The following is a 16958-nucleotide window of genomic DNA, read 5'->3' on the forward strand; positions in this document are numbered from 1 at the left end:
TGATTTTTTAAATGTGCAATTTAAAATTTCAAACCATATTACCATTTTCCTCCCAGTAGCTTCACTGTCAGTGACTTAGTAAAACCATCATTAATCACAAGATAAGCTACAGTCATGTGGTGATTGTAATTTGGTCCCACGGAACCAAAGACAAATGATATGGAATACCATTAGCAATGATAGCTTTAATGTAGACATTCATCATGGACTCAGGTTCACTTGATGTGACTTTGGGATAAAAACGGGGAAATTGCCTAGCTGTTGAAAATTCTATTGCTATTAAATCATAATTTTGACAAAATTGTACAAAATAAGAGTGGTAGATTTTGTGCTTCCCATTTTTACACTCTTAAAAGACAAAATTGCAGGGGACTTTGAAGAACCCAGATGCAGTGCAATTAGAAGAGTGAATACGGATTAGTTGTTATCTATCTAATTGCTAATAATAGAATCTGAGGTTTGGGGAAGCTATTTATAGAAGTCACAAGGCTGCTCCAGTTCATCAGTAGGTAAGCTACTAACAGAGGCTAAGAAGGAGGCACACACACACACAGACACAGACACACAGATATGATCAGCAGTGACACATTTTATTGGTCATAAACTTCCTGAATATATTGCATTATAATCCCCTAAAGCAACAGAATACAATTTTTAGAAAGAGATTCTTATTTAACTTAACTCATGTATTATCCAGTGATCACATTTAAGAAGGTATTTATACTTGTAAGGACCTACACAATTATTATTAAATGCTTTCCCTGTAGGAAATCCCTGAGGTGAAGTGAATGTAGAATCAAAAGTGTGATTGCAATTCACACCTGGGAATAAATATTGACCATGGCCTGCAGCCTTCTCCTAAAGACTATATGAGTTTAGCTTTAATTCTTCATGGAGAAAAACAAACAAACCTGCTACTTCAGGAATAAATTCAAGCAATACTATTGTGCATTTTATTTCATTTATTTTGATTGTTTCTGCCACCCAAATCTACCTGTATAGCTTGTTCAACTACAGCTGTCCTTGTTCCTATAAATTTAGTTATTTTCTTCCCTGCATTCTTCAGGTGAGTGATTCAATCACACTCTGTGTTCCAGTGATTCCAGGTAATTCTGTGCTCAGATGGAGAGATCAACTACTAAACCACAAGATCCCGGTATAGTCAGGTTGAAGATCTGGCCCACTGAATCATTTGATTTTTGAGGGATAAATTCAGGAAGAGAAATTAGAATGACTCTAACACTTAATTTCCTCAAATATTTTGAAAAATGTCTGTTTTTTGTGGTTGAGAAAGTAACCCAAAATTTTAATTCTGTTCGTGCTGTATAGAAATATGTAAATAATATATAAATATATAATTTATCTTTAAGCTTCCTTGGATCCATGGATCAGCATTTAGTTTAATTTTATTTACATTCTGCTTGCTGATTTCTTGGTTGAAGGGAACATTCTTTATTTCTTGGGATTCCTAAACCATAAATGCTATATTAGCTTGAACATATGTTTTGCAGTTGAGCCTATGATAAAGTTATCAACGCCAAGAAAAGGTAATTTCAAACATCTATACTACAAAAGATATGAACCTTTAATAAACTGTTGAAAAATCCCTATGGCAAAAGAAATTTGAAATTGAAGGTGCCTAATTTAGAATTCCCTTAAAGAATCTGGCTTCTGCAATAACATAAAAGATTAGCTCCTCCAAGCTAGAAAGTTCTAGTGGTAAGTATAACAGCTTGGAATCTGAGGACTAATTACAGACATTCTAGATTTTATGAATTTGGCAAAATATTTAATTTATACAACAGATATTTATGGGCACTGTATTATTATGATGTTGTTGTGTTGTGGTGTTGTGGGGTGTTGTGACAAAGTACCAAATGCTAGGTGAGTTAAACAACAGAATTTATTTCTCATGGTTCCAGAAGCTGCAAGTTAAAGATCCAAATTTCAGCAGGGTTGATTTATTCTGAGGACTCTCTCCTGGCTTGCAGATAGCCACTTCCTGCTGTGTCCTCATATGGTCTTTCATTTGTATCCATACATTCTTGTGTCTTCTGTTCAGGAGCACCAATGATGTTTCCTTGTGTGTTCAAATTCCCACTTCTTAAAAGGATATTAGTCAAATTGGATGAGGGGACACTCTAATGACCTCAATTTTATCCCATCACAGTTTTAAAGGTGTTTTCACTAAATACAGTCACATTCCGAGGAGGGACTGAAGCCTCAACAAATGTATTTTGAAGAGTGTTGGTGTTGTTCAGTTGCTAAGTCGTGTCCAACTCTTTGTGTTCCCATGGACGGCAGCATATCTGGCTTCCCCGTCCTTCACTATCTCCCAGAGTTTGCTCAGATGAATGTCCATTGAGTTGGTAATGCTTATCCTCTGCCATCTTATCCTCTGGCGTCTTATCCTCAGCCATCCTCTTCTCTTCCTGCCCCTCAATCTTTCCCAGCATCGGGATTTTTTTTTTTTTTTCAGTGAGTTGGCTCTTTGCATCAGGTAGCCAAAGTATTGGAGTTTCAGCTTCAGCATCAATCCTTTCAATGAATATTCAGGACTGATTTCTTTTAGGATTAACTAGTTTGATCTCCTTGCAGACCAAGAGACTCTCAAGAGTCTTCTCCAAGACCACAATTCAAAGGCATCAATTCTTTAGCACTAAATCTTTCTTACGGTCCAATTCTCACATCTGTACATGACTACTGGAAAAAACCATAGCTTTGACTATATGGACCTATGTCAACAAAGTGATGTCTCTGCTTTTTAATACACTGTCTAGGTCTGTCATAGTTTTCCTTCCAAGGAGCAAGCATCTTTTAATTTAATAGCAGCAGTCATGGTCTGCAGTGATTTTGGAGTCCAAGAAGATAAAATCTGTTACTGCTTCTACTTTTCCCTCATATATTTGCCAAGAAATGATAGGACCTGATGCCATGATCTTAGTTTTTTGAAAGTTGAGTTTTAAGCCAGTTTTTTCACAATCCTCTTTCACCCTCATCGAAAGACTTAAATTCCTACTCACTTTCTGCCTTTAGAGTGGCATTATCTGCATATCTGAGATTGCTGATATTTCTCCCGGCAATCTTGATTCCAGCTTGTGAGTCATCCAGCCTGGCATTTTGCATGGTGTACTCATGATGCATATAAGTTAAATAAATGGGGTGACAACAGAGAGCCTTGTTGTACTCCTTTCCCAATTTGGAACCAGTCAGTTGTTCCATGTAAGGTCCTAATTATTGCTTCTTGACCCACATACAGATTTCTCAGGAGGCAGGTAAGGAGGTCTGGTATTCCCATCTCTAAGAATTTTCCACAGTTTATTGTGAACCATATAGTCAAAGGCTTTAGTGTAGTCAATGAAGCAGTAGTAGATACTTTCCTGAATTCACATGCTTTCTCTATGACCCTATGAATGTTGGCAATTTGGTTTCTTGTTCCTCTGTCTTTTCTAAATCAGCTTGTTCATAAGGAAGTTCCTGATTTATATAGCTCTGAAGCCTATTTGAGCATATCTTTACTAGCATGGGAAATGAGTGCAATTGTACAGTAGTTTGAACATTTTTTGGCACTGCTCTTTCTGTTGGGTCTGAATGAAAACTGACCTTTTCCAGTCCTGTGGCCAGTCTTGAGTTTTCCAAATTTGCTAACATATCAAGCGTAGCACTTTAACAGCATCATCTGATAGGAGTTGAAATAGCTCGGCTGGAATTTCATCACATGTACTAACCTTGTCTGTAGCAGTGCTTTCTAAGGCCCACTTGACTTCAGACTCCATGATGCCAGGCTCTAGTTGACTGACCACACCATCAGGGTCATCTGGATCATTAAGATCCGGTAGTCAGTGGGTCACAATTCAGCCTTTAACAGGCACCTCAGTTTAGCATTGGGTATTTAGCACTGAATGAAATGGACAAAATTACTGCTATCTTTCTGCAAGTCTCTAAATTCTCAATTTCCTAATCTGTACAACAGCCTTACAGAATGTTGGTGGGATTATATTAGAAAATGGTAAGAGCGTTTATGATCGTTAATAGCCCATAGGAAGTCTCAACAAATCATTATGAGAACTGTGACAATAAAACTTGTAGATTAACATTGGCAGGTTAGATTTAGAAAATGTTCATACCCCTTATGCTGTCATTCCAAATGAGTTGGTTACCTTCAGGCAATGCCAGGATCGCTGCACAAGTGCATTATGCATAGGACATATGTACTATTTCACAAGTCTTACTGAATAATTTGGCTTTACTAGTACTACAGTTATAGGAATTACTGAGTTTCTGTGCATGATATGAGGACACTTCATCTGATTAGATACTTAAATTTCTTTTTGTTTCTTCTTGAAGGGATTTTATATTTCTAGTTGTTTAGCTCTAGTTCATCATGTTTGGGTCCAAGGTAGAATGGTACTGACCCCTTCTGGTTAACTCTATTACAAAGTCCTGAGAATGTATTTTCAATTTGTGATATCTCAGTTCAAATAACTCCTTCAACATTGATATCATTGGTGATAAGAGATTTCCTTCTTAAGAGGTTGTCCCTTGATTTCTTGTGCATACCTATTTATTCAACAAAAGTATATATTTTACCTGCAATATATAGCCACCATTCTCAGCTTTGGAGATACAGAAATAAACAAAATAGAAAAAAATTATAAATTAATGTAGCTTATATTCAAGTGTTGATTAGTAGAAGTTTTTTTGTGGAAGATACACTGTTTATACCAACTGCTTCACTTTTAAACAATATCAACCAGTGTTGTAATTTAGAAGATATGGTGATTTCAATTGCAAAGTACAGTATAACAGCATATTTATATTTTTTGCATACATTTTTATCCTTGAATCATAACCTAAAATTAAACATTATTGAAAATACAGGGTTTTTTTTCCCCCCAATAATTATCTTGCTTTAAACATTTGAACATGATAAAATGCCTTAAATTTACCCTTTGATAATTAGCAGGTCATTTTATGCTCAATTGTAGCAAGTGTACCTTTTAAATATTATTTATTTTTTGCCTCTGTTTAATTTCATCCCTGCCATGATCTTAGTTCAGTCAATTGTCATTTCTTATGTGCATACTGCAGGTTTTCAGTATTGATCTGTTATAATAGATTCTAAAACACTACACAAAAGATGCCTTTCTGTTTCAAATTTGTCAGATGACTTTCACTTGTTGCTACCCCCCAGATCACAGTACAGTTTTATAAAAGGAGGGTGATAGAGGTAAGGTGATTAAAGGTGTTCAAAAATGGGGAGATGAATGGTACCCTCAAAACACAGGACAGATCAGGTAATGAATTAGCCTGACTTCCCACAGCCTGCCAAGCAGTGGTCATCACTGATCTTCAATGGACTCAAAATAAAGGATGATAGAGATGATTGAGGTAGTATTCACTTTATCACTTGCATTATGGAAGTCTTAAAAAGATCATAATCTAAGCCTTTAAACTGCTTTATATAAGAAGAACTTCAGTTCCTCAAACACGACAAACTGCAACCTCAATACTCAACTTTCTTTCAAACAGAAAATTCCATTGTAATTCATTGATGGATTTTTTTTTTTCAATTTTTGATGGGGGGGTGAAGTGGTTTCTGAAGTTCTCCCTCCTCTTACTACTTTGGTTGCTAATAAAGGTGGAGATCCTGTCTTCTCCATCTTTGTATGTACAGTTTCTTGCCCACCACTCCATTGTTTTGTTTAAATGACTTTTTAAAGTCATACTTTGCATAGCATTTAATTCATTATTTTTAAATATATTGATACAGTTCAATGATCTTTACCATCTGAGCCAACTGGGAAGCCCCTTTAATAAATGTGCTACTATTTAAATGTAAAGTCTTCTTTACAAATCCCTTTTAGAACATTCTATCACCCTAAAACAAAATTCTGTTTGTGCACATTTGCTGTTTACCCTTCCTTTTCCCTGGCTCCATCTGGGTGACTACTAATGTATTTGCTGTCTTTATAGCTTTGTGGAGTTTTTCTTTTGATATTTTCTATAAATTGAATCATAAAATATGTGGTCTCTTGAATTCTTTCACATAATGTATTATGTGAAATAATTCTTTCAGAAAATGTATTAGTTCACTAAAATGTTTTTGAAGTTGATTCATGTAACAGGAAGCATCCATAGTTGTTCTTTTTTATGAATATTATTCCATTATATATTAGAAACATTATCACACACATATACAATGAAAAATTCATATAATCACTTTCGTTGGTCTCTGCTTAGCTGAGGTTATCTAAATTTCCCAGCTTTTCATTAAACATAATTTTTATCTGGTTGAAAGTCTTTTTCTTTCAAAACTTGAATATATTTTTCCTTCTGATTCCTGGCAGAGAAGGCAATGGCAGCCCACTCCAGTAGAAAATCCCATTGACCAAGGAGCCTGGTAGGCTGCAGTCCATGGGGTCGCTGAGGGTCAGACACGACTGAGCGACTTCACTTTTACTTTTCACTTTCATGCATTGGAGAAGGAAATGGCAACCCACTCCAGTGTTCTTGCCTGGAGAATCCCAGGGACGGGGGAGCCTGATGGGCTGCCGTCTATGGGGTCACACAGAGTCGGACACGACTTAAGTGACTTAGCATATCATAGCACTGATTCCTGGCCACAATGATTTCTGATGAGTTAGCTGATTTTATACAAGATCCTTGAATATGATGACTCATTTTTCTCATGATGCCTTCAAGGTTTACTCTTCCATCTCTCAATTCCATTATGTTTGCTAAAAGTATGAAGTGGGATAGACAGGAGAAATATCAACAACCTTGGATATGCAGATGAGACCACTCTAATGGCAGAAAGTGAAGAGGAAATAAAGAATCCCTTGATGAGGGTGAAGGAGGAGAGTGAAAAAACAGCTTAAAATTAAATATTAAAAAAAAACTAAAGTCATGGCATTGGGCCCCATTACTTCATTGCAACTAGAAAGGGAAAATGTGGAAGTAGTGACAGATTTCCTCTTCTGGGCTCTAAAATCACTGTGGATGCTGACTGCAGCCATGAAATCAGAAGACGATTGCTTTATGGCAGGAAAGCTACTGACAAATCTAGACAGTGTATTTAAAAAAAGAGACACCACTCTGCCTACAAAGTCAAGGATATGGTCAAGGCTGTATAGTCAAGGCTATGGTCTTCCCTTTTGTGAGACCTGGACCATGAAGAAGGTAGAGTGCCAAAGAATTAATGCCTTTGAACTGTGGTGCTGGAAAAGACTTCTGAGTGTCCCTTGGACAGCAAGGAGATCAAGCCAGTCAATCTTAAAGGAATATTCTTTGGAAGGACTGATGCTAAAGCTGAAGCTCCAGTATTTCGGTCACCTGATGTGAACAGGAGACTCATTGGAAAAGTCCCTGATGCTGGGAAGGATTGAGAGTAGAAGGAGAAGACGGTGCTAAAGGATGAGTTGGCTAGATGGTATCACCGATGCAATGAGCATGAAGTTTGGGCAAACTCCAGGATACTGTGAGGCCTTGGCGTGCTGTAGTCCATGGGGTTGTAAAGAGTTGGACACAACTGGGCAACTGAACAACATGAAGTGGAAGGTCCCTTTGAGGTTATTCTACTTGGAATTTCTTGAGCATCTAGTATATTTAGGTTAAATATCATTCAATTTTGGAACATTTCATTAATTATTTATTCGAATAGTTTTCTTCTGATTTACCACTGTACTGTTCTTCTGGTTCTTCCTTTATTCACACATTGGGATGCTTGATGTGTGAATGTTTGCTATGTTGTCCCTCATATCTATTAAGCTCTGTTAATTTTCCTTTGTTCCTTTATCTTTATGTTCCTCATTCTAGATTATCTTCATTAAACTATGTTCAAGTTCACTAGTTGTTTTCCTGCCAGCTCAAGTCTGTTGTTAGGCACCTCCGGTAAATTTTTCATTTAAGTTATTGCACTTGTTCACTTCCAGAATTTCTATTTTACACTTCATTTTTGCCACAGTAAAATCATTATTGTCATTATTATTCTTTCTCTATCTTTTTTGAAGTTCTCCTTTTGATAAAACATAGTTGCTATACTCTAATTCTGTAAACACAGTTTTATCTAGTTGAGTATCTTGAGAATAACAAGACCAAGCTATATGTTGTCTGTAAAAAAATCCACTTTAAAAGGAAAGGCACAGAGAGGTTAAAATTAAAGGGAAATATAACATCAATCAAAAGAAAGTTGGGATAACTGTATCAATTTCATAAAAAGCAGACTTAAGAATAAAAATTATGGATGAAGAATGGCACTACGTGATGATAAAGAAATCTATTCCTCAAAAAACATAACAATTCTTAATGCTCATGTACCTAACAACAGAGCACCAAAGTACATGAAGCAAAAACGGACAGAACTGCTCTACAAGGGGAAATAAATCTACAGTAATAGTTGGAGACTTCAACACTCCTCTGTCAGTAATTGATACATCAAGCAGGCAGGAAATCAATGAGAATACAGATGAACTGAACTGCACAAGTCAATCAACTTTATCTAATTGACATGTATGGAATATTCCATCCAACAGAGAAGGATATACATACTTCTCCACTTCACTTAGAACAGTCATCAATGTCAACAATATTCTGGACCATAAAATACACCAAAATAAATAAATAAATAAATGAAATCTCACAAAGTATATTCTCATACCATGGTAGAATTACAGATGAATAACATATAGATAACTGAAAATTCAAATATTTGGGAAAAGAAGTATACTTCTAAGTAGCTCCTGCTGCTAAGTCACTTCAGTCGTGTCCAACTCTGTGCGACCTCATAGACGGCAGCCCATCAGGCCCCACCGTCCCTGGGATTCTCCAGGAAAGAACACTGGAGTGGGTTGCCATTTCCTCCTCCAATGCATGAAAGTGAAAAGTGAAAGTGAAGTCGCTCAGTCGTGTCCGACTCTTAGTGACCCCATGGACTGCAGTCTACCAGGCTCCTCCGTCCATGGGATTTTCCAGGCAGCATATGGGTCAAAAAGTAATATCAAGAGAAATAAAAGATAACTTATCTAAATAAAAATATATGCTATTAAAAATTTGGGTGAGAGGCTTCCCTGGTGTTTCAGTGGGAAAGAATTCACCTTCCAATGCATGAGACATAGGTTCAATTCCTGGCCCAGGAGGATCCCACAAACTGTGGAGCACCTAGGCCGGTGCGCCACAACTACTAAGCCTATGCTTTAGAGTCTCAGAGCCACAACTACTAGGCCCATGTGCTACAACTACTGAAGTCCACACCCTTAGAGCCCACGCTCTGCAACAAGAAAAGCCACTTCAGTGAGAAGCCCATGCACTGCAACTAGACTAATAGCCATTTACCACGACTGGAGAAACACCTGTGCAGCAATGAAGATCTAGCACAGACAAAAATAAATAAATAAAACTTTTAAAAAATTGTGGGATACAGCAAAAGCAATGCTTAGAGGGAAATTTGTAATATAAAATGTATATATTAGAAATGAAGAAAGATCTAAAATTAGAAATCTAAGCTTCCACTTGAGGATTGTAGAGAAAGAACAGATGACGCCTACAGCAAGCAGAATAAAGGAAATAATAAAATTTAGAACTGAGATCAACAAACTGGAAATAAAGCAACACACAAAATGACAAAACCAAAAGCTAGCTATTTGGAGAGATCAATAAAATTGAGAAATATCTAGCCAGGTTAACCAAGAAAAAAATAGAAAAGACAAAAATTATTAATATCAGAAATAAAAAAAGGGATGGCCAGGCTTGCCTCATACTTATAGGATTTACTCTGTGACTTAATACCTAATCAAGTGAAATTTGGTTCAACTATGCAAATCTGGCTAAAATTTTTAAAAATCATCAAATTTAATAAACTGTAGAATGGCACGCCACTCCAGTATTCTTGCCATGGACAGAGGAGCCTGGAGGGCTACATAGTCCATGGGCTTGCAAAGAGCAGAGATGACTGAGCGACTAACACTTGATCTACATTCTAAAGAAATATTATATGATCAGTTTAATTGACTCATAAATAGCATTTGATAAAATCCAACATTCAGGATAAAAAATTTTCAGCAACTAATAATAGAGTGGAACTTTCTTAACTTAATAATGAACATTTACGATAGACTTACGGTTGTTATTTATTTAATGGTGAGAAACTAAACACTTATTCTCCCAAGATCAGGAAGAAAGTATGGATGTCCTTTTCTCATCACTCCAATTCAGTTTCATACTAGAAGTTTTAGCTTGTGCAATCAGTGAAAGAAATAAAATGTACACTAATTAGAAAGGAAGAAACAAAAATTGTTTATGCAGATGATATGATTATTTATATCGGAGAAGGCAATAGCACCCCACTCCAGTACACCAAGGAATCTACATTAAATCACCTAGAATTAATAAACCAGCATTGAAAATTTATATATAATAATATTAATACTCCAAAACCAATAGATTTATTGGTATTGACAAATTAATTCTAAGGGTTCCAGGAATTTGGATGTCCACATATTGGGAGTGAAAGGGATCTTTATTCTGTCTATGATACAACCTAGTTTAAAATGGGCAAAAGATCTGATAGACATAAAGAGATTCTAATTGTCGTTTGTCATTAGGGAAGTGGAAATAACAATAAGATACCATTACACACTTGTTGGAACGTCTGAAATTAAAAAACAAAACTGACAATACCGATTGCTAGTAAGAATATGAAGCAAATGGAGCTCTCATTCACTGCCAGTGGGGTACAAAATGACATAGCTATATTGAAAACAAGCAATTTCTTATAAAACTAAACACAGTCTTACCATAGCAATTACCCTCCAAGAAAGCTACCCAAATGATTTGAAAACGTATGCACACAAAAGCCAATGTTTGGGTGTTTACAGCATCTACATTTATAATTGCCAAACTGGAAGCACCCAAGACATCCTTCAGTAGTTGAATTAAAACAGACTATGACATGACATATCATGGAACACTCTCCAATGATAAAAAGAAATGACTATTCAAGAAATGCCTAGACATGGGTGAATCTTTAAGCCATATTTTAAATGAAAGAAGCCAATTTGAAAAAGTTGCATAGTATTTGATTCCGTGTGCATGCCACTCTGGAAAAGGCAGTTTACTATGGAGAAGATAAATAATTTAGTGGTTCCTTTTAAATTTTTGCCCAGACTCTTATCTGCCCCAACTGTACTCACAGTGTATGTTAGAGTAAAATGCTATTGGCTTCAGTAATTCTTGAAAACATTTTTTGTTGCTATTTCTGTTGTTTATTTTTTGCTTTGCTTTTCAGATCTAAGCTCCAAGTTAAATGGCTTCAAAGTTCTCAGAAAGGAGATTTTCCTGAAGATTGTCCTAAAGTTTTGTCAAACTATAGATTGTACTTTAAGATGAGGCTGTCAACAGAACTCCCTAAAAGAGATTAGTCATCCCTGTTGGCTATAAGCCTGCTGGATTTCATGCCTACCATGCAACTGGGTTCCCTAGGGGCTTAGTGGTAAAGAATCCACCTGTAAAGCAGGAGATCTAGGTTTGATCCCTGGGTCAAGAAGATCCCCTGGAGAAGAGAATGGCAACCTACTCCAGTATTTTTGCCTGGAGAAATCCAAGGACAGAGGAACCTGGCAGGCTACAATCCCTGGGTCACAATGAGTCAGACACGACTGAGGGACTAACACTTTCTTTCCAAAGAATGCAAACAGCTCAAAGTTAAAGTGCTACATACAGTCCATGCTGTTCTTACTGAGGTTTAGTAGAATATCTTGAGTGGATGCTTTTCATCTATTCATTTATTCTGTGAATTTGGTTAATTTCCATAGGTCTGTAATTGTTGACTGTAATTGTTTATTATTTTGTCAATAAATTTATTGCTTTTGGGGAGGAGCAGATTCACTGACTTTCTTACCTTCCAGTCTCCATTAAAGAAAGCAATCTCTCACAAGCACAGATGCTCCATATGTGAACATTCCAGCTGGAGTAGACTAACAAATACAGCTGGGAGTACTGGCACAGTAAATTGAAACCAGATTCTGGAGAATGGAGGGCAGTTAAGTGCCATTATTAAAAGTTCATAGTTTGGTCCCATGAATAAGAGGAAATCTCTCAATATTTTGATTAGAGGAGTAATCTTGAAAAATAAGATTTGTCAAATGTATTCGTTTAACTGTAGATGAATTATCGAAGAATGCTTTTATGAAGAAAAGCAGATTAGTTGTTTGTTTTTCCCCCCTATCTGGGAATAAAATGGAAAGTCATGAGCTAATGGGGTTAATAGAAATGTAAAGAATTGAAAGAAAAAATATTTAAAGAAAGACTTGATGAGATTTTTGAAATTGATGAATATGAGAGATAAAAGATGAAAATCAAACGTATTTTGAGTTTGGGGAAAATGCTCCATTAGTGAAATTCAGAAATTAATGTTGAAAAAAATGAAATGAATAGTTTGAGCTTAAATATTGATGGAATGTGCAGTATGAAATTTCCAGACAACATGTTGGAGACATGCAGCTAGAATTCAGTTTACAAATTAAAGTCTGCTGATACAGATTTGCACATGAATAAGTCTAAAATTTGAAGTTGTAAAGAAAGGACATTTCCAAGAAAGAGAAGTGGAATTTATAGAGAAGGACTTTGTAACATACAGAAAACACAGTTTTGAGGTGAAAATAGAGTCTTTGAAGACATAGATTGTGGGCAGTTTGCTGAACTCTTTCATTGGTCTGGTGATTTACTGGAAGGGCATTACTTTGAAATAGTTAATATGGTTGGACCCGTGTGTTGGGGGGTGAACAACTGGCTAAGCAGAGCAAGAGAAAGGCATAGAAGAGACTGGACATACTTTTTAGAATTTACAATTTTAGAAACATTCTCGTGTTACCTTGGTTTGGATTATGAAACAGAAGAAAGACATTAATGGCAAAATTGGTGACCTACGAATAATTTCTGGAGTTAAGAATAATAATAGTAACATCAGTAATAATAGTAATAGTAGAAGAACATTGTTGCTTTGTCCCTCTAGAAAATAGTTATCTGTCTGCTATGGAGAATGAGCATAAATACAACCAAGATTGTACTCATGTGTCAATAAATTACTTGGTGGTAACAAATTTTAGACAGTTTTTCATTTGAGTTCTCATGTTATTTTCTTTACTTGTAGGTGGAGATGTGACATATAGTGAAGGAAGAATCAGAGCTAAATGTGTAATACGGCATAATTAAAAATTTTCATTTCTGGAGAATACATTAGTCATTTTATTTGTATTTATTTTATACTTTATGATGGTAATAACACCATATATTTTATGAGTTGCAATTATGGAGTAGAATTACTAATTTTACTTGGGAATTAAAATTTTGATGCCATCATTTGACAAACTTAACTAGAATAAAAACATATAATCACATATATATTGGTTAGATTCTATTTTTAATCCAGATAGTAAACTATCAAACAATTTTTTACTCACATCCAATTTGCTGTCAGTTGCATCTGCTCACAATTTTTCCTTAAAATATTTGTATTTTCTGCAGTTTATCACCTTATTATAGATGGGACTTAAAAAACAACAACATTGTCACATTACTGCACTGAAACAGCAAGCTATACTCAAGTTATGACTCAGTTCAGTTCAGTTCAGTTCAGTCACTCAGTTGTGTCTGACTATTTGTGTCCCCATGGACTGTAGCACGCCAGGCCTCCCTGACCATCACCAGCTCCCAGAGTATACCCAAACTCATGTCTATTGAGTCAGTGATGCCATCCAACCATCTCATCCTCTGTCCTCCCCTTCTCCTACCTTCAATCTTTCCCAGCATCAGGGTCTTTTCTAATGAGTCAGTTCTTTGCATCAGGTGGCCAAAGTATTGGAGTTTCAGCCTCAACATCAGTCGTTCCAATGAACACTCAGGACTAATCTCCTTTATGATGGACTGGTTGGATCCCCTTGCATTCCAAGGGACTCTCAAGAGTCTTCTCCAACACCACAGTTCAAAAGCATCAAATCTTCGATGCTCAGCTGCCGGGAGCCGGCATATTGCGTATTGAGTGCATATCGCATATTGAGTGCAGCACTTTCCACAGCATCATCTTTCAGGATCTGGAATAGCTCAACTGGAATTCTATCACTGCCAGGAGCCAGCGTGAGGAGCTCCACCCATGACAAAGGTCATGAGGAAGGAGGCTTGGCATACACAAAGGCGGGATCGAGCCTCAGGAGTCCCCCTGGAAATTCTCGAGCATGTACCCCCCAAACCAGAGTCTGCCTACTTTCTGCTTTGTGCTTTCACCTACATCTCTGACTTTACAGGGGGCTGTCCCCCACTACCTCTCTCTGAAAAAAGAGTTAGCTTACAGCTCCAGTTAATAATTCCTGGGTGTGACAGTGTTTCAATCTACAAACTCCTTTGGAAATTCTCTAGCCTGCCTGAATAGGTTTTTCCGGCCACATGTGATCGTTCAGAGCTTCCCAACTGTGAGAGGCAGGAGATGTTCTAAACTGTCTAAACACAGATTCCTTTGAGTAGTTAAAAGATTGATTAGAAATTGTATTGGTGAAGGGTTTTTCACTTATTGGGCCAATGTTTGCTGCTAAGTCTCCATATCCCTTACCTGCTGTGTCCCTGGCAGTGTATTGATTAATATAATTGGTGTAAGTAGTAGCTTTAATGTTTGTAACCTTGGACCTTTGAGTTAATTCTTTTCTTGATTGAGCCCACCTCACCTTTGCCCTAAAGGAATGCAGCTTTGTCCAATGCTTTTTTGGAGGCTGGTGCCTGACTTTGGAATAATCACCTTTAGAGAAAGATAAGTTTCTTAAAATGTTAACAGGCCTCCTGGCCAGAAGATGATGTAATTCACCTGAACTTTTGCATATGATAAGTTTGAAAGCCTGGCTTCGATTAGGACCAGGAACTGCTGTCCTTGCATGACTCCACCCCTTCCCCCATTATCCTCTATGCACAACTTAAGGTATAAAAACTACTTTGGAAAATAAAGTGCGGGCCTTGTTCACCTAAACTTGGTCTCCCCATGTCGCTCTCTCTCCTAAATTCTGGCTGAGTCTCCATCTGGAGCGCGGAACCCGCCATGCTTGCTAATTATGCCTGGGCTTCTAAGATCCGACCGGGGAGGCCTCAGTGTCTCCTCTCCTTTGGGAGAACGGAAGGACACCTGCGGCCTACGTAAGTGGTGCAAACTTCTTGTCTTGAAGTTTTATTGGTCTCCTGCGTAAACCAAGCTACTCAGCCTCTTTTCTCCACTGAATTTTCCTACTGAGCTATCCTCATTCTATTACTCTTTATATCTTTGATAAAATATTTAAATAAATAGGTCACCGACGCTGTCCCCGCTTCGAATACCCTGGATCAGCCAGGGCTGGTCCCCGGCACTCAGCATTCTTTATAGTTTCACTCTCACATCCATACATGACTACTGGAAAAACCATAGCCTTGACTAGACAGACCTTTGTTGGCAATGTCTCTGCTTTTTGATATGCTGTCTAGGTTGGTCATAACTTTCTCTCCAAGGAGTAAGCATCTTTTAATTTCATGGCTGCAGTCACCATCTGCAGTGATTTTGGAGCCCAGAAAATTAAAGTCAGCCACTGTTTCCCGTCTATTTGCCATGAAGTGATGGGACCGGATGCCATGATTTTTGTTTTCTGAATGTTGAGCTTTGAGCCAACTTTTTTACTCTCCTCTTTCACTTTCATCAAGAGGTTCTTTAGTTCTTCTTCACTTTCTGTCATAAGGGTGGTATCATCCGCGTATCTGAAGTTACTGCTATTTCTCCCAGCAATCTTGATTCCAGCTTTTGCTTCATCCATCCCAGCGTTTCTCATGATGTATTCTGCATATAAGTTAAATAAGCAAGGTGACAATATACAGCCTTGACATACTCCTTTTCCTATTTAGAACCAGTCTGTTGTTCCATGTCCAGTTCTAACTGTTGCTTCCTGACCTGCATATAGGTTACTGAAGAGGCAGGTCAGGTGGTCTTGTATTCCCATCTCTTTCAGAATTTTCCACAGTTTATTGTGATCCACACAGTCAAAGGCTTTGGCATAGTCAATAAAGCAGAAATAGATGTTTTTCTGGAACTCTCTTGCTTTTTCCATGATCCAGCGGATGTTGGCAATTTGATCTCTGGTTCTGCCTTTTCTAAAACCAGCTTGAACATCTGGAAGTTCACATTCATGTATTGCTGAAGCCTGGCTTGTAGAAGCTCTGACTAATGTAATTCAATGTAAATTCTCTGTTGCAATATTATAGCATCAACACCATAGCTTGTATATTTAGGAAACAGTATCATTAGAAATATTGACATCAATGGTAAAAATACAAATCAAATGTAATCTTCCCTTCACTTCATGATCTGAGTGTCTACCTGGTACATGTTATAACTTTCTTAAGCACATATTTAATTTCCCCAAATAAGCAAATAATGAACAATGCTATTCTCATTTCATTGATTATATTTATTGTTTACTATCTTCTAAACTTCTGTATAAATTAAATCTTTACAAATAATTAACTAATAAAAGGAATTATGATAATGTCCCCCTCCCCTGCTGAAAGTCCATTGTGAAAGTGAAAGTCGATCAGTCCTGTCTGACTCTTTCCGATCCCATGGATTGTAGCCTGTGAGGCACCTCTGTCCATGAGATTCTACGGGCAAGAATACTGTAGTGAATAGCTGTTCCCTTCTCTAGGGCATGTTCCCAACCCAGAAATCTCCACATCGCAGGTTGATTGTTTACTGTCTGAGCCACCAGAGAAGCCCAAGAACACGGGAGTGGGTAACCTATCCATTCTCCAGGTGATCTTCCCAACCCAGGAATTGAACTGGGGTCTCCTGTCGGGAGCTGCATTAGGCATTACTGACAAAATGGAGGCAGGGCTCCAACCCCTCTCCTCATTCTGCAGGCAGGGTCCTGGGATAAAGGAGTAAGCTCTTGTGATTCTGACTT

At 37.3% G+C, this 16958-nt stretch overlaps 1 long non-coding RNA gene across 1 annotated transcript in view; it reads right to left on the reverse strand.

Annotated features, from left to right (window-relative positions):
* LOC147366236 (uncharacterized) overlaps positions 1–16958 on the reverse strand; it is a 62971-nt gene that overhangs the window by 28943 nt on the left and 17070 nt on the right. The gene's annotated exons all lie outside the window — the stretch shown is intronic.

This window comes from Bos grunniens, chromosome 9 (assembly GCF_055505025.1).
Source record: "Bos grunniens cultivar Pamir isolate PY7600 chromosome 9, Bosgru_T2T1.0, whole genome shotgun sequence".
Lineage (NCBI taxonomy): Eukaryota > Metazoa > Chordata > Mammalia > Artiodactyla > Bovidae > Bos > Bos grunniens.